At 40.6% G+C, this 25,623-nt stretch overlaps 1 protein-coding gene and 1 long non-coding RNA gene across 5 annotated transcripts in view; one reads left to right on the top strand and one right to left on the bottom strand.

Annotated features, from left to right (window-relative positions):
* The window catches only part of nlgn1 (neuroligin 1), a 378,835-nt gene that overhangs the window by 347,136 nt on the left and 6,076 nt on the right, over window positions 1-25,623 (bottom strand). The window lies entirely within an intron of this gene.
* On the top strand, window positions 3,678-4,398 carry LOC103464029 (uncharacterized). Its single transcript, XR_533578.1, has 2 exons — window positions 3,678-3,922; window positions 4,020-4,398. It is a non-coding gene; the product is annotated as an uncharacterized LOC103464029 (long non-coding RNA).

Genomic DNA, 25,623 nt, shown 5'->3' with positions numbered 1-25,623 from the left:
TGACAGTCATGTTTTGGGACTGTGGGAGGAAGCCGGAGTACCTGGAGAGAACATATATATATTTTTTTTTTTTACATGATATTCGAGAGTCTTTGAGCTTTAATTGCGTTGGTGTTGAATGCATTCGCTGGATGCACTTCCTTTCATGTTATACTGTCTACTTTCCACCCAAAACTGGTTCAGCGATTAGTGGGAGGAAGTGGTGAAGTGAGTGAACCTATGATTTCCTTTCTAACTATCATACACATAAACTCACTTGGTCACTTGTCTTGATACTCACCTGAACTCTAATGACATAGATCATTTATTTCAATACAAAGGTTTTAAAATAATCACACCACCTTTTGTAGCTACATCAGTCTCAGCTCCTCTCGGAAAGCTTTCTACCAGGTTTAGAAAGTGCGTTTATGTGAATTTTTGTACCATTTTTCAGGAGGCACAGTTGTGAGAAGAATGCCTTAAATAAAGCTTGTGCTTTGTGATGGTGTTCTCTCAGACTTAGGTCTGTACTGAGCAGACACCTCGTTCTACATCATATTCTCTCATTATTCATGTTCTTATGGACCTTGATTTGTGAACTTGAAGTCTTATTGGAAAATAGAAGGGGCCATCCTCAAATTGTCCCCACAAACTTTGGAGCATGACATTGGGAAAGGTTCCTGAAACATAAGAGTTCTTTACATTGGAACGATACATAGATATTCTGTCATGGTACCATGATGAAATTCATTGAACTCATCAAGGCAATCTGTTCTTTGACAAATGTTTGCAGAAGCAGTCTGCATGTTAAGTAAGTAGGAAAGTAGTAAGCATCCAGTGAGAACAAAAACTCACACTTGTTAACATTTTAGCTGGTGTACAACATTGACACTACACAGACCCATAGCTACTGGGTCTGTGTGAAGATTAGAGTAGGCAATGCATGTCAAGTCACTGCACCAGATTGTTCTATGAAAGACCAACACAAAGGAATGATACACCGTATGGAAAACAACAAAAATGGTTGAAGAGCAGCTGTGCAACAGCACACAAACGCATTCAGGAACTATTTATGTAAGTATATTGCAGTTTTTTTTTTTTGCAGAATGCTGAAGGCAATGGAGAGAGGAGAGAACAGCATGAACAGATTACTTCCACGCAGCTGAGCAGGCTGACATCACACGCTTAGCTTGTAATGTAATTTACCATTAATAGTGGAGCCCTTTGCTGTGTTGGTGGCACAACCATACTGCACTCAGTCACATTCAGTCAATCATTCTAGCACACCTCCTGCCAAAATTTAAATAAAATGCACTGGATTATAATTCCATGAGAGGAGCACAGATTAATCAGTGCTAGAAGAGAATGTAGCTTCAGTCTGCGACACTTTGCCCTGATATTGGGCTGTGTGAATACATGCGTAGCTGCCTATTTCTCTCGTCATTCCCTCTCTGTACTATCAGATTATTCTCTAAAAGTCTATCTATCTATCTCTCTCTCTATATATATATATATATATATATATATATATATATATATATCATACATTTTCTGTATTCAGTTGTAAGCTGTATTTTGATTTAAATTTTTATATTAAAAATATTGTTACTAGTGTATACTATGTTTTAATTTTCTTTTCTTGCTGTCTCTATCTCCCACTCCTCCCCTTCCCCTGATCTTGCTTCAACTGACTGCTGATTGAATGCCACTGGGTGTGCGAGGCAAATTTCACACGTGGCCGGTACCAGGGAACTGGCTGGAAAATCCCTGCTCAATCTTCACCTCCCGTCTTCACTCCATTTCCTCACCTCTCTATTCTTCATCCTCACCTGCATTTCCTTATTTCTTGGCTATTTCTTCCCTGCTAAGCTTTAATTTTGAGCTCAACGTTCTGATCCTGCTGCACTTGCTTTTCAGTCTGAACATCTGCTGTTGTGCTGTTGTACACCTGGACTGGGTCTGGCATCAGGGTTATCAACGTAAAGCAGAACTTTTAAAAAGTTACAACTTTAAGACAACTATCATACATTTTATATGAAATAAAGTTTTATTCATAAGATGCCAGAGATGCTTTTGGAACACCCGTTGACTGAATGAGAGATGCAACACTTTCACCTGAGAAAAACTAATTCTGCTGTTTGGAAATAGCTCCAGGTTTTCCACAACGATGCAGCAGCAGAAGAGGGGGGCGGACCCCCAACATTTGAGTCATAACAGGTCAATTGAATATCACATTTATTAGGGTTGAAAAAGAAAAAGTTGCCAAGATTAGATTTAACAGAACTGATTACGGTAGTTTCCGAACCGTAACTGTAGCAGTAAAAGTGCTGATCCTTCGTGTTGCTACTAGCATGTGCTAAATCAGTGGTCCCAACCTTTTTATTACCGCGGACCGGTCAAGACTTGGACATTTTGTTGTGGCCCCGGGGGGATGAATAGTTAGATAAGGCTTCTGCATATTGGTGTTCCCACTAAATCCTGAATATGCCCTATTGGGTTGTCTTGGCCGTTTTATCGCAGCCTGTGGGGTTTTTCCCTGACTGGGAACGAGAATACAACCTGTTGAATGTGACAGGTAGCCAATCAGAAAGCGCGGGGAATCCTAAACAGACATATCACGCAACCGAGAGCCCGGTTGATATCAGAGATTATATGTGGAAATGTTTATTATTAAATCTGAAGGTCATTATTATGTTTATTCAGTTAAAAATGTTAACTATGAAAAAACATATTCACCTCCAAATCATAGTGCAGCAAATAGAGCGGCTGCTCCCGTCGTCTTYTATCCACCGCCTTTTCTTTTTGTTACAACTTTTATCTCTTAAAATTAGTCCACAAACTATCACTATTGCTTCTACATCGTCATCCGTGTTTGGTTTTTCTAAATTCCCGCCATGTTGGGGGTATTGCTGAATTATCCTCTGGAATCGGGATGTTCGTGACTGGAATCGGTTCGTGTTGCTCCTGTCTTGGAGACACGAACCGATCAAACCTGTTGTTCTTTTATCAGCTCTGTGGTCACAGAGGTTTGGAGAATCTGCCAACATTTCTTAAATCTTTCTGTCTAAACCAGACTTAAGACTCATAAGCTCTACTCGTCTCCTCTGGACCACTGCCCAAACACTCTGACTCTGGTCGCTATGGTAACGTTTATATATCCCTTCAAAATAACAGAAGCGCCACAAAAACGAAAATTTTACTTTTGTGAATATTTTAACTCAATAATGATTAACGGGAGCCCTGAACTTGTTTCTCTGCGACAAGACGGTCCCATCTGGGAGTGAAGAGAGACAATAACACCCGAAGTGTTGCTTTTATCCACAGCCTGCTTGGTCTCTACGTGGCGAAGCAGCTTGAAGCTTCATTGCCTCATTAGCAGCCGGTCGCCGCATGTTACATAGAGCGGCTTGTAATGTGAGACTCACCTACCGGTCCAGGATAAATCCATTCTCCTGTCTCTTCTCTGGGCCTTTTCCCCTTACAAAGAAACCTTCCAAAGACATCTGATCTGTTTCTTACTCATTTTGCTGCTTGTGGGTTCAGTGTTGGCGAGCAAGTAACCGAGACTTCCAATGATTCACTTCCTGCTAAAGAGCCCCCTGGTGGTTCAAGAAAATCCACATATAAATGGCTTATATTCCAGAAAATACGGTAAATGAAAAAAAAATCTGAATGCTCTCTGGTATTGTTCAAGGGGCCGGACCAAATGTGGAGGCGGGCCGGATCCGGATCCCACGGGCCGATGGGGACCCCTGATGTAGAGAATCAACGTCACTGGTTGCAACTTCTCCTTCTGTTCGCTGACTGACCTGGTAGAAACTTTACTGGAGAAATCCCATTCATTGAGAGAAAGCCCAGACAGAGTAATGAAATCATGTTAGAATTGAGCTAAAGAAGACGATGGCCTTCTTTATACGAAACGAATTCTGGAGCCTTGACCAGGGTAATTCACACCAACTGAAGCCTATTCCCTGAACTTGAGCAACGCATGCCCCGTTGTGTTAGGATTCGAGTTAGTGTGAGTGCTCTTTCCTCTACAGGATCTTCGGGGGAGATTTCTGACAGGCTGGCGCACCGGCAGCTGATTCCCAGTAATTGGCTGGTGGACTTTTAAGAAGCAGTGGAGCAGTCACTCATCGCTCGATGGTCCCACTTGTTGAACCCGACGAGCTGTTGGAATCAAGCCAGGAACCAAGTCCGGACATTGAGATCGCTTTCTGGCAAGACTGAATATCTCCGCCTGCCGCTCTTCTCCCCACTCCATCATTGATCTTCAGGACGCTCCCGGATCCTAGACTTTCCCCTCCGCGCTACCACCAGCCGAGAGACAAACCGGAGCTGAGCTGCCTACCCGTTTTCTGGAGCACAATCAGATTTAATTTTTGGAAAGAACCTCCATTAAACTTACACTGATCAGTATTCTCTGGTTTTGTGTGAACTTGCATGTGGGTCAAGAAACTAAAATCCAGCATGACACTTTGAGGATTTGCAAATAATTCAGATCAACCTACTTTTTATGTCAAAGATAGCTGAATAAAAAAGTTAGCTTTATAAACGATGGCTTTTTTTCTTCCAAAATGAAAAAGATTCCCAAACTGACTAAGGTCTGTGTTTGAGTCTAAGGTCATGATTTTTATTAATATATTAGGTTTTTATGGTGTAAAACACTTTGAACTGCCTTGTTGCTGAAATCTGCTATACAAACAAACTTAACTATTGGTTTGACAATCTGTTGTCAGCTGAAGTCCCAAAGCCCTAGAACTAGGTTGCTTTACCCTTTCTCCTTAATCAATGAAGTTATAACTTGAAAACTACATTCAGTTTTGAATGTAGCTCCAAAATTAAAAATGAAATGTATAAAAAGAGAAAAATCTTTTGACAGCTTCCTATCAAATTATCACTAACTCCCATTTTTTATGGTAGAAACTCATCTTTGGATTTTTCTACTTTATTTACAAAGCTTCTATTATTCAAAGCTTATAAAATGTAAGTTGTACATATTGTCCTTTCTATTCATATTTATTTTTCTGCAGGTGAGGAATCGGTGCTTTTTTGTAGATCCCACACTGCAGTCCTTTCTGATGCCACCCAATTTCTAACATCCAATGTGACCTCACAACCTTTATCTTTTTACCCTCACTTCTTCACTTTGCAGCTCTTCATTACCCTCTCTGTTTTATCACATTATTCAAAAAGTTTGATTATCATATCTAAAGTAGATTGGCTCCTTATCATCTTCGCTTTCTTGTAATTTCTCCTTTGTCCACTTTTCTCTTCCTGACCTAGAAAGAGGTCTAAATTTCTCCCCTTTGTCAGCTCCACCCTCCCTTTTCTTTGACACCTCTCTTTCATCGGGCTCTTCCCTTTGCTCTCAATTTCCTCCTGCTCTGCTCCCCTAACCTCACGTCTGTCTCCTTACAGCTTCTCATCATTCTCTACGTCTCTCCTAATTTCAACTCCTGGCCAGGGAAGGAGTGGTGGAGCAGCGTAACAAATCCCTGCTGAATGGCCTCCGCCTGACTCACCACTCTAATAAGCTAAGATCAGCGGCGGCGGCCTGCAACCACACTGCTCAGTAACAGTCTGTAAAGTGACATGTATGTGTGCTTGTGTGTGCTTGTGCGTTTGTGTGTCACGGGGTTATAATTCTGTTTACACAATCCCACTGATATGTGGGGACAAAAAGCAAGTCCCCATGAAGATGTGTGTTGTATTGGAGTAGCGGAGCAGAGTTTGTGATAAATCTGAGCTCATTGTTAAGAACTACTTAAAGTGGAAAGATTAAATGTCCACTCACCAAGTCAAGGAGATCTTTCAACATAAAGTTTGAATTTAACTATATGTCTAATATAGTTTTCATATATTAGACAGAAAAGAAAAAAATGTGTCTGAAGCATTTACAGAAAAACAATCAGGAACACTTTTGTGTTTATAGCCTGGAGTTGAATTCCTTTATGAAAGGCGTCATCATGGACAGGCTTCATTTCAGATAAAAGAGTGTTAAGTTATGAAACACCCAGATTTATAGATGGGATGATTTAGACAGGGGGGACTTCCTGTCCGCTAAGTAGACATGGGATGGCAAGTGAGAAGTAATGGGACAATAACAGCTGTTGTTCACTATCAAGCCGTAATATGTGACACCATGACAACTATAATCCTTTTGTTCCTCAGAAAGAACCATAATGTTTAACATAATGTTTTGTACTATATTTCTAAGGATGTCAGAAATATGAAAAAAATCATGTAGAAATTAAAAAAGGACAGATTAGATTATACCTAAAAAAGACTTCCTGAATTCATTAGATGTGCTATTATCTGTGGTGTTCCAGACTTCACACTTCACTTTTGGCATAGTGTTTCTGGATTGATGTTTAGAACCGTTCTTTCTCCAAACATGCTACCTCTCAATCTACTAAGAATTAATTATCTTAAAGATGTGTTCATTACTTATTTGATCCACAGTAGCAGAAGGTTTCTACTCAGTAATCGTTTGACTTTGTGGAGAAGAATTAATGGCCCCATCTGACCGTTTTTCTTCATAACTTTAGTACCTCACTGACTCTCACAGGATGCCATCTCCTGATTCTTATGTGCTTAGAGTATTGACCTAAGGACAATTTGGAGAGGCCAATTAACCTGACAGTCATGTTGTCCGCCAATGTTTCTGTGAGTGTTAAGGGGTCAGGGACCACTGAAGCCCTGACATTCTATGACAATCTATGTATTCCACATTTTCAAAATCCATCTCTCTCTAGATTATTTGTCATCACCAGTTCATCAGCCATATGTATCCATAAAATGCATAAAGTATATAAATCTAGATTTAACCCAATTTACAGTACCTGCCAAGTCCTGGGGCCTCATGCATAAAGCAGCGTGCGCATAAAAAATGTGCGTCGCCATATTTTACGCACAAGTCGGCATGTATGAAAAGAACTTTACGTCAAAGTTTGCATAAATATACGCACACTTTTTCGCTGGCGTGAAAATATGCGCCAGCCACGCAAACTTTTTCTGTTGACAATATCAAACCACAAAGCGTCAAAACTCACCTAAATACACTGAAATCTGACTACATTCAAAGTTACTTAGACGAAGAACTTTGAAACCCAATGTTTTTTCATGATTGCAATATTTTGTTTAAACGTAAATGATGAAACTTAACCGCATTTTTCCTCAGACAATAACATAACATGCACACAAAATAAAGAAAATAAAAATAAAAGGATGTGAAAACCTCACTCCAAGGTAAATAGTACTTTTCCTCAGTTTTGGTCTTATAAAGACTGGTCTGTGCGCTGAAGCGCATAAAATGCATCTATGAAGTAATTTCATTCTGACTGAAAAAGAAAACAGGGTTGTATTAGCAGATTAACTCCAGACAGGTCAGGTTTGATTATTTTAAGGTGATCAAAGTGTGTATAATCACACATATTTAAGCAGCTGCGCGAACATCGCCAATGGAAGGATTCAGAGGGAGCGATTGATCATATTGATCTGCTGGGAAATGTTGATGATGGTTTATTAGCATTTAAATTAATCTAGACTGATCATCCTGGATCTCTGAGCAAAACTTAAAGAGCCGTGCAGTGCGGTACCGGTACCGGTCCAGCTGCAGTCATCCTTCAGTCGAGCATTTCCTTCTGGCGCATCAACACATGGAACACGCTGTTATTTTAAACAAAGGAAGAGAGAAGGAAAGAACAGGAAAAGGGAAAGAGATGGGAGATTTATGGCTTAGTCAGTCACTCAGCTAAACACTATCAGCTGGTGCTGTGGATGGTCTCATCCATATACATATTCTATCCTCACATTTTGCCATCACTCCATCCAATTGTCTTACCCTGTTTTAAGCATCTCATCTCACCTCCGCCTACAGTATGACAAACTCTCGCACACAAACACACACACACACCCACGCGCACGCACGCACAGGGATTACAGAAGGGATTTATCATGACCTTCGGTGGGATGCCTTGCAGGTCTAACCGGATTCAGCTCTCCTGCTCTGAGAACCAGTTGGTCTGAGTGTATTATACTTGAAATGTGAGAGTTTTCTGTTTGTCAGGACTTTCTACTAACATGTTGCTGACATTGCAAACAGAGCTTTGCCAGTCAGTATATGAATTAAAATGGCTTGAGCTAAATTAACCTGACACTTCCATTTTTCCTCTTTGTCTCATAAAGAGCATGGTATCAATTAGATTTTTTTTCCACTGTTGATTCTTTACAAAAACTGTCTTTAATGACTTATTAATCTCCCCAACTTTCTCATGTCAGTGTTTTGGTTTTGGTAAAACACATTCACATTAATATTAATAATACCTTCTTTCAAACACACCCCATGACAATAACAGAAAGAGCAGTGTACACATGTCATATTTGGTATTTGTGCAATTTTGGACAATGATGAAGAATGCCAAAGTGCTTTACAGAGTCAGATGTTTCTTACAAGAAAATGTCATATTTCCATAACAATTCACATTAGAATACCAAGCAGGCAGTAGGTGTAAAATGCTGGTAGTTGAATGGATCAGTGGAAAATAGCATCATGGTCCATATTAAAGGTTGTTGGAAGAGGTGGAGCGACAGAAGCTTTTAGGTGATTTATTTATGAGTCAGTTTTAGAGAAACTATATATTTTGCTTAGGTTAGGTGTTTATATCTGTTTGCTGATATGGGTCAGTCCAACACAAGCTATACTACAATAAGAATCCTAATGTGGCCCTGAAGGTCATCAAAATGCAGTTTAGTATAAATCAGTTAAGTATAAAACTGATTTATTCTAAAACGGAGTTTATGCGAAAAGAGAATCTGTGGTAAAATGGAAAACAAACCACCACATAATTCCCTGATAGTTTAGCAGAGAATGCAAAAGGAAAGTTTGGACAGTGCTGGTACTTATTTGATGATGCAATGCTCTGAAATCTTGTGGAAAGCACATAGCATGCTTAATTAAGAGCCATTGCCAACGAGAGCACCATTTGTTAATGTGACAGCATGCAATTCAGAAATCTGCCACGCTGAAGGTCAGGTATAAATGTTATGTCTACAGCCAGTAAGATTGCTGTGAGAATCCAATGCAGGAAAGCAGCACAATGCTGAAACTGAAAAGACAATGACACCACATTTGTTTATTTAAAACACTTTAAAAAACTATGTTTTCTTAGTATTTTTGTTTAACTTAGGTCTGTATTAAGTTGACACAACAGAAATGCTCTGTAGATCTTTAAGGGAAAATAATGTCTTTCTCTAACGTTCAAATTCATGAAACTCCCAACATTTTCTGATGCTTTAAGAGAGCCTGGCAAAATAATAACATGGTCAAACAGGAAATGAACAGAAGCTTCTGTCCCTCTCCATCACCAACAGCTCCACTCAATAAAAGACATTTAGATAAGCCAGTCTTTTTGCGTGAGACCCGGTTTTTCAGCACCTTCTCTCTGTCTTGGTTTAAGACCAAAACTGACATAATTAAAAATAAAGCAGAACTATATATATATTTTTTTTCCTTTTTCTTATACATGCATTGTTGTTTTTAAATGTATGCCTCATTATGCAAATGAGGTGGGCCGGTATCTTAAGGCTTCAACTTCTGCCTATTGGTTGGTTAGCATAACACTTTGCATAGCTCGAATCTACTCTACCTTCAACAAAGATGGCACAATATGACCAGCTTCTCAGAGAGGTGAAGCTTCGCAGCTTTATTAGAAAATAGTCCTATAACTCCTGACTTTATTATTTTTTGTGTGGACACTCAGACAGAACGTGTGTTTCAGTTAGCGACTCTTATGGACACAGAAGTTCACCGTCAGGTTTTTCATAGTTTGGATGAAGCGGCCGCTGAAGTTGGCTTCTGATCAAAGCTTTGGGATTCCTCCAGAGGTTCCTCAGACATTGCAAGGCAAGCTAACACTAATGTTTGTTTTTCAACTAGAAGGACAGAGCCCTTCAGTTTAGTTTGTGCTAGTTCAGAAGTCTGACCTTTTTTGATGCAAAATTTGCAGTTTGTGGTTGTACTTTTTTTCAGTTGTAACACAATTTTTATTTCCAAATAATGAAACCAGAAGAAAAAAAACTCACTTAAAATTGTTTGCACATCAAAATTTACACTATGTCTGATGAAAACATGTCGATGAAATGAAGAATTTAATGATTTATTATATTAAACAGGTAATGACCCTGAAATGCATAACTCACTTTAGAGGGGCAGCATTTCTAGATACTGTAAGAGTAAAAGATACAAGACATAAGGCAGAGTTTCACTATCTTTACCATTATAACACTGTTTGTGTGTCAGAGTTTTGTTCTACTTCCTGACAAGGGCAGAGAGCAGGTCATGTTAATTTTTCAAGTAGTCAGATGTTTATATTCATGCTATCGAGTGAAAACTGTTAATGCAGTATTTTTCTGTACTCACGTTTCCCATTTGTGATGCAACAAATGCTGTTTATTCTGTACCCAAAATGAATTGCTGTAGCTAAGCTACAGGCCGTAACTTAGCTGGGTGTCGAAATGGTTGAATTTAGCACTTTAGCATTAGCTTCTGTTAAATACCATGTTGGTATAGCGCTTTATAATTATTCCATTAGCTAACTTTTTAGTTAAAGGTGCCCATCACTGCTGAAATTCTTCTGGACTCTCTACCCGTTGGGTTCTGCAAAGGAGCTGTACAGCTAAGTACAGAGGAACGGCAGCGCCATATTTCCTCAGGTTGTTGCCTTTACTGTGGCTCACCTCAACATTACATCTCCTCATCCTTTTCTGGGTTAAATAGGGAGTACTCCACAATTTCTAACAAAATAAAACAAAAAAGAGGCAAGGACACATTAGAGCAAATGGCAACAATCAGACAAAACAAAGGGCAAAACAAAGACATGAGTGAAGGCGGTGACATCTCAGGGCCATGAAACAACGTTGCTCAGCTTCCCGGCAGATGTCCGATAGAGGTGTTGTTTATCGAGGAATGTCCTTGGGAGCGCTCAGCTCCACAGCTGCAGGGATAACAGGAGGGGGTGAGGTGGGAAGGAGCGTTATGTTTACATATCTTCAAGGAGATTGGAAATATGCAGCCCTTCCGAGGCAACATGGGGAAAGCCAATTCAGATACAGAATGTCTTAGGTCAGGAAGATTATAAATTTCAATCTTCCCTAAAGTCTCTCCGATACATCTCAATTTCCAATTATCCAGATTAGTTTGGTCGTTCCACTGAACCGAAACTAGCAACTTCTCCAAAATCGATTCCATCCCGTTAGTGAGTTTTAGAGTCCTCAGCTGGGCTGCGAGTCTCAGCATGACATGGTGTGAGTGCACACCAACAGTCCGAGTGTTTGCTAATTCGGCCAAGTCTGTCACAAATTTGTCGATAAACCAGGTATCTGCAAGCTCCAAACAGCAGAAATCCTGTTATTATGAATAAATCCAGGGTGAATCCCGCCTGGTGTGTCCCCACAGGACAAGAGGGTTCTCTTGTGCCCAGTCTTCTCATCAAAAATTTGATCAATTGCATTGAGAGATCGGTTGACCACATCCATAATTTGTAGATTCGGAGGATGTGCAAAGAAAGGCTCCATAAATATATAAAAAGACAGGACAAAAACAGAGCAAGCAGGGCAGGCATGGACAGGGAGGGAGCAGAGGAAAAAAGCGTCCACCTTCATCGAGAGCAAGAGAGAAAAAACTCACACACCCTGATCTAGTTGCGCAATACCATATTCTGGTCCACGCATTACCTTCCCCCATGCAGGTGGCTGCCTTGAACAGTAGCTCTATGGCCAAGACAACCCACCAAACTGGCCCCGTTTCCCTCCACGTCTCTGGCAATCACCAAGAGCTCATTCAATGCTTTGTGTTTCCCACTAAGGGTGCCCCTCTGGTTCTTGGGTTCCCCTGGCTCTGCGAACACAACCACCACATTAACTGGGCCGATGCACACATTGACTCCTGGAGCCCTTATTGCCTCAACCATTGCCTGCAATCTGTTAAGCCATCTCTGCCTTCAGAGCCCCCCATCAGCCCATTGGTGAACCTGATCTAACTAATGTTCCTAAATAATACCATGACCTCCAGTGGGTATTTAGTAAAGATCTCGCCCAATCTCTCCCTCCTCATCGTTCCTATGACTGCTGTATAGATCTCCTTCCTGGAACCCCACTTCCTTCTAGCCATTTGTTTAATATCTCTAAGCAAGAGAGGCAAACAATGGAACAATACATAAATGACTCCCTTACAGCAGGTGAAATTCGCCACTCTTCTTCCCCCCTGGTCCAGGATTCTTCTGTGAGTCTAAGAAAGTTAATACCCTCCATTTGTGTATCAATTATAGAGAGCTCAACCAAATCACTGTAAAGAATACATATTCTCTCCCTCTCTTGTCCTCAGTTTTTGAACCAGTTCACCAGGCATCCATCTTCTCCAAGCTTGACCTGCGCAACACCGATCATCTTATCCACATTTGAGAGGGTGACGAATGGAAAACTCCATTCAAAAACCATATTGGTCACTTTGAGTACGTGGCTATGCTCTTTGGTCTCTGCGATGCCCCTTCCACTTTTCAGAACCTGGTCAAAGATTTTCTATGGGACTTTCTCAATGTTTTTGTTTTTGTCTACTCATCTTCTCCAACAGCCTGGATGAACACCGCAAGCATGTCAGGTTGGTCCTCCAAGGGTTGTTGGAGAACTGGGTCTTCGTCAAGGCTGAGAAGTGTCAGTTCCATGTTTCTTCCATCACCTTCCTCGGCTATGTGTTTGAGGGTGGACAGGTGAAGAAGGACCCAGCTAAGATCAAGGGTATAGAGGAGTGGCCTGTTCCAAACTCCAGAAAGCAACTCCAGTGCCTTCTGGGGTTTAACTTTTACTGCCATTTCATCCGGAACTTCAGTGTCATCCTCTCACTACTCCAGCTTGCACTAAACAACCCTTCAGATGGACCCCGGAGGCAAATCTTGCTTTTGATTAGCTAAAGAGAAGGTTTGTGGATGCTCCAATTCTTCTTCACCTTGACCCTTCTACTCAATTCACAGTTGAAGTTGACGTATCGGATGCGTCAACTTCCCACCAGAAGTGGGATAGGATGCATCTTATCCCAGTGTTCTCCCAGAGATGGCAAGCTCCACCAGTGCACCTTTTTCTCCAAGACGTTTACCACCACAGAGAGCAGGTACGACTTTGGTGATCGGGAGCTTCTGGCTATAAAGCTGGCCCTTGAGGAGTGGAGACACTGGCTTGAGGGTACAGAACTCCCGGTCATCATCTGGACTGACCATAAGAATCTGGCTTATCTTCAGTCTGCTAAATGCCTGAACCCACGCCAGTATCGTTGGTCTCTCTTTTTCTCCTGCTTCAACCTCAACATCACTTACTGCCCTGGTTCCAAGAACACCAAGCCAGATGCAGGTCTCCCCACATCCTAACTGAAGAGTGTCATCCTCACTATCATAGATCGTTTTTCTAAGGCTTGTCATGTGGTCGCCCTCACCAAACTCCCCTTGGCCGCCGAAACTGTCAAACTTCTTTTCCACCATGTCTTGCACCTTCATAGCATCCCCACTGAGATTGTCTCTGATAGGAGGCCTCAGTTCACTTCTCATTTCTGGCAGAACTTTTGTTCTTTGCTCAGTGCTCGACCTTGCTTGTCTTCAGGGCTCCATCCATAAACAAATGGACACTGTGTACGTCTTAACCAAGAACTAGAAAACACCCTGCACTGTTTATGTACCTCCAACCCCACCTCTTGGAGTGTCCACTTACCATGGGTGAAGTACGCCCATAACTCACACATCTCATCTGCATCTGGGTTATCTCCATTCGAGGCCTCACAAGGATTTCAACCATCCCTTCTGCCTACATCCTTCCCAGATAACTGTCCACTAAAATCATGTTCCCTCAAGTTATTCCCCAGGTTCCTGGGTCCATTCAACATTGAAACCATCATTAGCCCTTCTCATTTTCGTGTCCATCCAGTGTTTCATGTTTCTCAGATCAAGCCCTACATTTATAGTCCTTTGTGCCCTCCTTCCAAGCCCCCTCCATCCGCCCGGGTTATTGATGGTCACCCGGCCTATTCCGTCTGTTGAATTGTGGATGTGCGTCCTCCCAGGTATTGGTAATCCAGTAAATGGGAGTGATACCAGGTACTGAGAGGGATACCAGTACCAGTACCTGGTTGACTGGGAAGGATACGGTCCAGAGGAGCGGTCCTGGGTTCCACGGTCCTTTGTACTGGACCCATCCTTCATATCCTCCTTTGAATGCTCCACTGCATCTTCTTCAGGTCGACAGCCAGGAGGCATCCGTTGAGGGGCTGGGGGTACTGTTGGGTTCTGCAGGAGAGTGGATTTGTGTTTTCTCTGCATCTACAGGGTGGCAGGCTGATGGGATCCAGCTGGTGCTCATTATCACCAATCAGCAAGGCCCTTAAACAAGAGCGGCTTCCTTGAGGCAGATGCCAGATGGTTCCGCTTCAACAGTGGTACACTCTAGCTCTCAGTGCTGCGCTTAGAATGTTCAAACTTGTTTCTGACTCCTCTCCCATCTATTCCTTCCTCATAGAACCAGCTCTGATCACTCTCTAGTGCTCATACTCGCCTGTACTACTCGATCCTCGATGCTTCTCTAGGCCTCACCCCTGGATTTCTCCTCGAGCACCACCCAGCTGCTGCCTGTTCACCCTCAGTTTCCTGCTGGGGCTCCTCCACCTGGAAGCACCCACAACCGCACGAACTGCTGGGAAACCCATGTACCCAGCTCTGCTCATCTCAATCCTCAGACTGTAAGCCATCACCAGGTTACACCTTCATTCTCTCCGTTTACTCCCGTTTAACCGCTCACATTTTCTCAGTTCCTCCTCTGGCCCGGTTCCTCCCTGTTGCCACAGATTAACGCCTTCCCAGCCTCTCTCCATTGCTCTTAACAAATTCAATAAACCTATTAAACTACATTATGTGTCAGTAGTTGTTGCTTGCCTTCGAGTCCTGGTAAACCCTCACCATGACACTACCTTAAAGACATACTGTTCTGCTTTGCAAGGCATCCCTTTTTTTCAAATCACACACATTTACTGCAAGAGAAAGCAACATTGTTTTTCTACAAACAAAACGTGTTTTCATCATCTGAACATCTAGTGTGTTACTGCATGTATAAAGCATTCTTAATGTACTATATTAACTTATCTGTGGATTTTGGGTTTGCAGGAGGTTCTCAAAACTTCCCTGAAGAAGATCCAAGCATAAACAAAATGCATATATCTATAGAGTTCACTGTCATTTTCTTTTACACTTTCTGGCAGTAAATATTCTTCTTTGCGAGCTGTTTGCTGACTGTTGGTCCTGAGGCAGCGGTGTCGTGAAAGAGGCTGACTGACTGTTGTTCCGGCTATTGACTGGGGAACGCAGCCAGTGTTCTGGCCTGTCAGTCTGGATCAGTGTGCTGTGGGCCCTTGGCTCCTACAAGCAGAGTTTAACTCCAGCACAGAGCCTAGGGCACATCACACACAAAGCCCATGCACACAAACACACAAATGCACACAAGCTAGTCTAGGGAATGATAAGGTATATGAGTACAGACTGAATGTGTGCTGAGAGGAGGTGCATGTTCTGTTCCTCATGCTCCTGTCGCTGTCTCATAAGCCTACCCATCTTTTTCTTCTTCATCCTTGTAGCAGGAAAATACTATTTCTATCCAGTCTACCTACCTATAGTACGGTCATGACTAATAAACAGCTGCTTTAGTTTAAAGTGTTTATTCTTTGTACATGCAATAACCAAATGTGATGGAGAAGATGAGTATAATAATTACCAAGCTGCATGTATTTTGTTCTGTGCCATCATCTGTACTGAATGGATTAAATGCCTGGATGTTTTGTAGCAGTGCCACAGTCTGGAGGCGTCCATATTAAGCAGGCGTGTTTAGAGAGCACTGTCGTTACATAAAGTGAAAAGTGACTGACGTTGTGTGTGTATGTGTGTGCGCGTGCGTGTGTGTGTGTGTGGGTGGTGGATGAGCCAAGCTTACTTCTGTTCACTTTACCTGGCAGATATTTTGTGCCTGGTTGCCAGGAAGATCACCAATGAAGCCATAGGGCATCCCTCAGGACAGAGGCCAGGCCTAGTGGGGAGGAACCACCTGAGAGCTACTCAGAAAGACTCACTCAATGTCCAGCCTATCTGTCTGTCTGTCTATCGCTCTACAACTGAAAACTGCCAATGATCGCTCCTCATTGCGATCACCTCTGTGCGACCTGTCCTACTGCCCTCTTACGTTTCCATCTGCAGCTCCGTCCTCAGATCAGCCGCCACATGGACAATCGTCCCAGGATTCCACTGGCCTCCACCTGGTTAACGTCCACCATTCATCCAGTGATCTGCACGGATTCATTGTGTTTATACACACACTGCTTTTTTGCTATGCTTATTTTTTATTATGTAATAAGATAGATGAGATGGATGTTTTTGTTTGGTTAAAGATATATTTATATTATACTAGAATATAGTAATTATGTTTGTCATCCACACATTGTCATTCCTAGAAGTGTTTTTCTCCCTCATCTCAATAATTAATAACAAACATTATCTTGTGTATACACACAGTTTTCTGATATTACTGTTTTTTATTTTACAAAACACAGTGTCATACTAACCTGCAGTACACAAAGCCACCCTCTATAGCCATATACGCCTCCCAGAAATGTCTGGGCCTTTTGACTTCATTCTCTCAGGTGAGTTTTCAGCTTATAGATATGTGTGAAAAGATTTGAACTCTTTTAAAAAGCAAAACCCTCAGGGGAAAAAGACACAAAGGAAAGCAAAAAGCTTGACGACCTTAAGCATCAAAGCATAAGTTTAAAATGTATGTTTTTTCTTATTTGTTAAGAAAAAACATACTTAAAAACATATTTAAAATGTACTAACATGCAACTGGTTATTTTACTGCATGCAGAACATACTGACATCTATTTTAGTATGAATGTAAAGTTATGTGACCATGACCAGGCTGAGAACCAAGCTTCTGCTTAATTTCAATCTAATCCCAAATTACATGGGATTAGTGGGACCTAATAAATTTAATAAAACCCTGTCATGAAACAGGAAGTAGGTTTTGAAAGAAAGGATGTCTACCCAGAAACTGTTCATGTTCCCCATGTTCGGCATTTTGATGATTTTTAGAATGCTTACTAAGCCATTATTTGGTTGAGACATTTACCTCTTGCAATAACTATCTATGCTTGTAAACTGTTTTAAATTATCCAAGATATATCTAACCAAAATGTGTGTCCAAATACCACTTAGTTTAACTGTTCATATTCATAAAAACTTATATTCTCAGGTTTATCCACAAGCAGTAATGTTCATGTTAAGGACCACTTTTTTCAGTAACAAGTAATCTAACGCGTTACTATTTCAAATTAATTAATCAGATTAAAGTTACTTACCCAAATCACTGTGCATTACTATTTTCTTTTGTAATGTAATTTTATTTCCTCTATGTGTCGAGCCGCTTCTATGCGACAGCACCAGCTGATCACCGTTACAGAAATGTAAACAATGGAGGGAGGAGAGAGATGCGCATTTTGTTGCTGGAAAAACAGGAACTATTTTAAGTTTCTGTTGCCAAGTCTGACTATTATAAGCAGTTTTGGGCTTGTTTTTTCTAAAGTTGCTTGCAAATTTAATGAATCGCAGGTTGCGCTTTTTTGGGCTCAATTTTGAACATGAAGTTGCTTATTTGGGTTTTGAGATAAGCAGAGACACATAATAGGTCCCAGAATTTTGTCTTTTAAAAGGTTTTGTTGACTCTAGTGGCCTTTATTTGAAAGTAGTTTGACAGGAAAGAGGGCAATCAGAGAGAGGAAGACATGGGGCAAATGTCGCCCGGCTGGGCTTTGAGCCTGTGACCACCGCCATGAGGACTAGGACCTCAATACATGGGTCGTGCTTTGCCACTGTGCCACCACAGCAGCCCAAAGACTGAATTAGCAGTGCTGCTAACAGCTCATTTCTCTGAAAAACTGAGTAATAAGGAAAAAGCAGAGAAGATCTGAGATCTGTCATAGATCTGAGTTGTGCCGACAGTATGAAACACCAGAACTACACAATATTACCTTGGTGTGATGTGAATTTTATTTTTCGTTTGAATTTAAAAAATAATAAAGTTCATGATCTGAGTATTTATCATTATGATTTGGCCTGGAAATTTTATTTATAAGACAAAATAAAATATCTGGATTTATTTAATCCATCAGAACCAAAACCAGAACTTCGAGGTTCTTCGTTGCTGAGTGTCGCTGCAAATCAGCAGAGAAATGACCGCAGCTGCAAATCAGCAGAGAAATGGCCGCAGCTGCTGCGCTCCAGACCTTGCGCAACAGCTGAATCTCCCCACTGGACTAGAACCGAACCGAATCACACATTAACCTATTATTGAAAGCAACTTGCCACTGGAAAGTGTCATAAGATGCCCTTGTGGAGCTCGGGTAACTGTTGTGCTGTTCGTGGCTGTACTCTAATAATAAGACCACATTTAGTTTGTGGCTGTAGCAAGTTCAAGATGACTCACATCTGCATCTGAAGCAACCGAGTCAGTGAAGTAGCTACATATGCTAGTGCTGGTAGCTACATATGCTCGTGCGACTTGAAGAAATGCGGCCATTTCTTTAAGTTGTCATCTCTCCCCGCAATAGCTGTATGTTGCGGTAAACCGATATTTTCACATTTAAGTTTTGATCGCTGGTGTTGCCACATATTTTATAGCCTAAAAGCTCTGATGAAAGCCGGTTAGCGTTAGGGTAACATGTAAACAAATGGCAGTTCCAGCTTGCTGCGGAAGTCGCATCATGGGGCATAAGAAATGAAGTGGATAGGCTACTTATGAACAAGTGTATGGTGATGTACTGGTATTAGCTAGCCATCTTTTAGCTAACATTACCTGCATTTAACAGCATTACTCAACTCAGTCGGTTAGTTTGGGGGGAAACTGTGCAAAGTTCTTTGCGTTGTGCTGCCATGATTCTAACACACCTGAGTAGCTCTGCACAGCAGCAGGTCTCCTTCACTGCCGCACAGGAGTAACACAGCGCAAGCGTCTTGGCTTTCATGTTGCAAGGCATAGACATGAATACATAGACGCCTCATGGAGTGCTAAGTCGTACGTTACGTTACTGCCATCTTGTAGGTGGCTGCAAGAGCAATCGGAGTTCCTTAAGTCCTGTGCTGTGTGGACTTGTTTCAACCATTTTACAAAACAAACTGGATTCATTGGCATTACCTTTCACAGGTAAGGATGAAAGTAAATAATAACATAATTTTTACAAGCAGAATTACTTGACTTTTCAGCCAGAAACTCGCTTCTAAACAACTGAGAGATATTTCCTATGTAGCTAAATTGACCCGAAGTAACCGCTGATTGTTAGCGTAGAAGCTAACGTTTTCATACTGTTTTCTAATGAGAGAGAGCTGATGAAAAACCGCTGTGAGAGGGTAAGTGGCGTACATTACAGATTAGGGGATTTTGTGAGGAAAGTTCACTCAGGATCAGACCTGGAGCTGCTGTTCTTCAGGCTGTATTTAGCTATGCTATAAAGATGCTACGAGTCAGAGCCCAACATGCTGAAAATGTATTTTTCTGAATGTGAAGAAAAAAAATATATTTTTTTTTATTACACTTTTGGATAATTTCTCTTTTATCCTGTGTACCAGGACGTCTCAGAAGTCATTGGAGTTCTCCCAGTTTGACCAGCAGACTGAAGCCCTGCCTGTGACCAGTATAATAAATAAATGTTTTATTCTTGCACTTTTTGTGTATTTTTAAATATCTCAATCTGAAGTGTAGTGTATTAATACAGCTTATGTAATGAAATAAAAATAATTTACTCTATTAGAATTATTTTCACTCTTTGCTGTCAATAGCAGAGTTGACAGTGTAATAAATATTTTTTTCTCCGAAATAAAGTAAGAAAACTACCGTATTTTCCGGACTATAGAGCGCACCATATCGTAAGCTGCAGCTACAATTTTTTTTTTTTTTAAACTGGAAATGTACATATATAAGCCGCACCGGGCTATAAGACACTGGTATCTCCGCCGCTCTCGGTTTTCCACAAGGACCCAGCAGAGGGTTGCATCCTAATAAATCTGCTGTCTCCAACACCGAACCATGGTTTCATTCACGCCGAGCTTACGTGCAGCGGCTCTATTTCCCTCCTGTACTGCTATATCAATAGACTTCAACTTAAAAGCTGTATCATATGAGTTTGAAGAAATTTCTCCGTCGTGCCTGATGCTAGCATGTGCTTGTTAGCACTTTCTTCTTTGATTTCCAATTTTGACTTCCAATGGACCTTACCAAGCTGCGCCCAGAAACGCCCCTCGAAAGTCCCACGTGACTACATGTCTCACAAGCAAAGCCTCGCCGTGCTTAGCTTCTATGTGTAAACATGGCATTTTTCATTTTGACTGACTCTCTGCAGAGTATTTCTGAGTCGATTAGTTTAGCATTTCTGCCGGATTTTCACAAAATATCAGCCACGACAATGGACAGGGGAACCAACAAGTTCATGTCATCTTTTTTGGATGACATCAAGGTGTTTTAGCCACGCGATGCCTCCAACATTGTGCTCGTCACAGCGAAAAGCTACCGGTCGATGAGGAAAACAGCAGATCCTCACACCCTCAGCATAAATATAGCTGTGGACAAGATCACTGATGCCTATTGTTCTTGCAAGGCTGGGTAAGTCGGGCATTCATGTTTTAGAGGGTTCGAATGTGCCTAGGCCTTATTCACGGTACTTGGTGCTAGCGTGGCTAACACGATTACAGTTTAGTAAAAAGCCCTTTCAGGTAAAATAAAATCTTTAATGTATGTCAGATACGGTACACATTGCATATTGATCTGTTCAGCTAATGTAAGACTGTGTAACAGACAGGCTTCAAGGTAGAGAAGTTGTATCGGTACTGCCATTATGCTGTACTTAGCTAAAAGGTTTTCATAATGGAGGTTTTTATTATTGACTTTCTTTTTTTCATTCACTAAAGACAAAGAAAGCAAAGCAATAATACTTACACCAGCAGACACTTTGTTCTTATTGATCCTACTACGGTTGAGCTGCAAATGTGGTCGTGCACAAGCTTTAATCCAAGCAAGACATTCCATTACAGATTTTGTAAATCTGTGAATTTTAGTTCCACAAACACAATCAGGATACCTGACATCGCCTGTACATATACCCCACTGACGGTGGAAAACCATTCTTTTTCGAGTCCTGACGCAAAAACTTTCTGCCGGTCTGCTAGTCCACAATGTACATTAGAATGTATTTACTACAGTAGCTTCCGTTTGTGAGACGGTCAAGCACGTGATAGCTGCGCTGTGACGTAAAATGGGCATTAGCCAATGAAACGCGGCCCCTGTGGTAAGGTCCATGATTCACTTCCTGCTAAAGAACCTTATAGTCCGAAAACAACAGTATGTAGTTTAATGTTTGACAATAACTGATTTATAAATCAAAAGTCATTTCTCAATAATGTATAAAAAATAAATACAAGAAAATAATTTGTTTATTGTCTTGAAACGTTAAATGTACATTAAATTATGGAATTATATAAATTGGTTGTATTATGTAAATATGTTCTATAATAAAACACTATAAAGGTGTGTGTCTGTTCATCAATGTCAATATAAAAATTAGCAGAATAATTTATATCAAACAAAAACATTGTGCTCTTTATTCAGAAATGCCCCAAAACAATTAAATAATCACATCAAAAGTTAGAAACTCTGTCTATAGTAATTTTTTTGATTACCAAATATATTAGTGTGTGTGAGAAAATTTGTCAATGACAGGTATTAACTTAAAATACTTTGTAGAACGGCACTTCCTGAAGTTCGGTCCATTTACTTGTATTGGCTTACTGGCAGAGAAGCCACATTCAATATTGCGGACGCTGTGACGTATCCCAGCAACGGGCCGACCCGCCCCATGATTCGACTACGTATTCATGTCTATGTTGCAAGGCGGCTCAGAAAAACATGTTACGACTTGTTAACAGCAGATTAAATCGTTTTAACTGCTGACAAAAGTGACAGAAGGTATATGGGAAGTGTGGAAGCCCCTACTGTATTAAATCAATATAGGAATAACAGAGAGTTGTCCATTCTGAGGTAAAAACAACAAATAGCTTACAGTTCAGGGGGGGGCAAGGCTGACTACATGGGCAGGCAGTGCCCCCTAATACCCGCCCATGCCACCAGGCCTGGTGTCAAGTTAAATATGTGTGCTGTGAATGACGTCAAGCTTCGCGTTACCCTCCAGAAAACTGCAAACATTGAGACTAATATGAACAGCGCAATAAACGTGAAAGCAGTCATAAATGAACGTGTCCGTAGAGTTGCGCAACTAAACTAATCATTAATATTAACATAAGTGTCACAAATCTGTGCACCTATCTGAGTTGTGGAGCCGCAGAATGAGCGCTGTGCATTGCGTTCGGACAGCAAACGCAGGACCGTAACACAGAACCTGGAAGCTGAGGCAGGGAGGGAGAGAAACTCTAAAATCCTATTTAGTTTTCCAGACAATAGGGGACTACACGAAAACATGCAAAAATTACAAAAGTTTTTATGTACTGTTGTAACCATTAAACAATTTCCCATTCAGTTCAACCTTATAAATAGAGACACATTCTTGAATTTACTATTATAAAATAACTTGCAATTAAGTATTGGCAAAGCTCAATGTAATTTTCACAGGTGGTGGAACATTATTGTCAACAGCTGCTGAAAGTAACTAAAAAGTTAATTTTAATGTAACTTAGTTACTTTCCAAAACAAGTAATCAATCATCTAAGTTACTTTTTCAAGGAGTAATCAGTAATTGTTACAATTTCAAAGTAATTATGCCATCACTGTCCGCAAGTATTACGGAAATATAGTCCTGATGTCCCCAAATGAGTACTTCAACTTTACCGACATTGTACTTTGCTGCAATTGCAAAAATGTGTCCAATTTTTCTGTTTTATGAAGCTGCTGTTCATAAGTACACTAGTTTCAAGCTTAATTTGCGTTGTTGTAAATACTTTTTACTGGGATTCCCACCATCTTGTTTTCACTGAAATGCATGCTATATTGTCATAATACCACCAGAAGATTCTGGTAGTGTCTACTACTGAGGCCAAAGGGTCCAACTTGAAAAAATGAAATATCATAGGCAGAAAGGCAAATATGTAATCTCCACATATGAGGACATCAGGTCTCCAGAGGGTACATGCTACTTTCTATCTAAAGTACAAGTCAAAACCCCAAAAATGCCCAGACTCCTGCTTACATACCACCATCAAGTCTAGTTCACTCTTTCTTATCTAGGTCTACAAGACCTAGATAGCATTTTTATTAATATAAACAATTCATATATATCTTTTTTTACAAAGGTTTTGCTGACTCTAGCAGCCTTTATTTGTGAGTGGTCAGACAGGAAAGTGGGTAATGAAGGAGGGGGAGGACATGCAGCTATGGTCACCAGGCTGGGACTCGAGCCTGCGACAGAAGCGTTGAGAGCTCCATAATGTGAGTTGTGCTATACCCCCTGCACCACCACAGCACCCCTACAATAGACATATTCAAATATTTGAAAACTTTGAAGTTAAAAGTGATTTCTTTAAGAACAACATAGATATATGTATATTCTACCTATTTATGGTGGAAAATAAAATGGTTGAAAATTTTGTCGCATGTTCATAAAATTTTATAGTTTAGTTCAAGAGTCCCAAAGATACAATGAATTACAAAGTTTCTCCAAGGTAAGCAAGTTGAGATGAGATTCTGCAGAAAGGTTTAATTCTTTATTGTTGTAAAATTGTAATAAGTTCATACATTTTGGTGACGTTGGTTCCTTGAGATGGCTGTGTCTGGCCTAGCAGGAGGAGCTGCAGATTTAAAACCTGATGAGGAGAAATTAACATTTTCTGAACTGACACAAGTCATTAATAACAGCAACCACCAGACTGACAGCAGAAAAAATATAATGCAGAAACAAGTTCAGCAAATTTGGGGCCCTCTGTTTGACACACTAGGTTCTTGAAGTCATCATATTATAAATTATTAATCATTTAATCACCATTGCCTACACTAAAGTTAGTTGTTTCACACAGACACAATACGTGGCATAACCTGTTGGCAACAGTTACTTAAATTCTGCAAACTGTGATTTAATTATTTGGAAGGTAAACATAAAATTATGACTAATTTTCACAGGAGTCTAGAAAGATTTAAAAAGCAATTCCAAGCAGATTTTGTGATCTGCTTGGAATTGATATTTTTAAATTTGCCCCTTCATTATGTTGACTTTTTGCATCATTTATATGCTCTTGTTTTGCAACTCTTGTTATAAACTCAACAAAATGATAACTGACTGAGAGCCTGAGTACCTAACCTAACAAGTAATTAACTACTAAGCTGATCATAGTGGGTAGGTTATGTCTTATATTATGACTGCTTTAATATGTTTTGTCTTCTTTACCAGGATATATTTTGACTTTGAGTTTCCTTCATCCTGGTTAGTATCCAATAAAATATGCAGTGAATCTAAGCAGCAACAGCTTGTGACCAGAAATAGAGGAAAGAAGCTTTTTCCCTTCAGACCAAAGACAGAGTAGCTGAGTAAAAACATCTATGTCCTTACTATCAATACCTAATTTATTTTTTGCTGTCTCAGTAAAGAAAGATGCAAAATTCAATTACTGTAATGGTTTCCTCACTGCCTGATTACAGTATAATTAGATCCTAAAATAAAGAGCATTCAGCAGTGTTTATAGACCACTGATCCAGAACCAGACATTTTCAGCTTCCACCCCCAAAAGGAAACAAAAGCAAAGACGGGTAAATTATCAAAACTAACTGAACCATCACTTACCACCTTTTAGTTATGGTAAGCGTTAATAGTTAAAAACCTTTTTCTAGGATTGGGATCAAAGCCAATATATTAACTGCTGGACATTTAAAACAAGCCTAAAATGGCTAGTAGGTTCAGAAAAAGACCATTTTTTGTCGAAAGGGGAAATGGCAAAAGCTTTACATTTTTTCAGCCTCTGAAGCGAGAAGATAAAAGTCAAAAGAAGTTGATGAGCCTTGGCAAAAGAGGAGTGATGGCTACAAACTCGAAGCATAAAGAAAACCAAGTTTAAAAGGAATTTGACGGAGTTAGTACAGGGACCTTTTTTCTCAGTAAATTTCCATCCCGGTAATCTGTTTTTGTCCTAAACAGAGGAAACAAACAAAAACTCCTCTGACTCCAGGGAAGGGTTTCTGTAGGAAATATGCCTATAAGGTGTAAAACACCCCAGTTCAAACTGTCTTTAACAAAATAGGATGTTTTGGCAGAAGTCAAAATAGTGATGATCTTCATCCAGCAACAGTGACAAGGTTATGAGTATAGTGTCACATCTTTGTCAAAGAAAGTAAACAAAGATGTTTATGGCACAAAATGCCTGATTCTACTGCATAAAGAAACCCAAGCTCCTTGCACGCGAGAGGCGGCCCTTCGATGTCTGAGGAATCACACACAAGCAGCAGCAGCTCACACCACAGGCCAGTATGCTGGCAATGTGCAGGAGCTGCTACACTATATTCAGACTACAGAATCTATACAAGCAG

Source organism: Poecilia reticulata, linkage group LG4 (genome assembly GCF_000633615.1).
Source record: "Poecilia reticulata strain Guanapo linkage group LG4, Guppy_female_1.0+MT, whole genome shotgun sequence".
NCBI lineage: Eukaryota > Metazoa > Chordata > Actinopteri > Cyprinodontiformes > Poeciliidae > Poecilia > Poecilia reticulata.
Note: the sequence above shows the minus strand (reverse complement) of the source record. Positions and strands in the feature narration are given on the sequence as shown.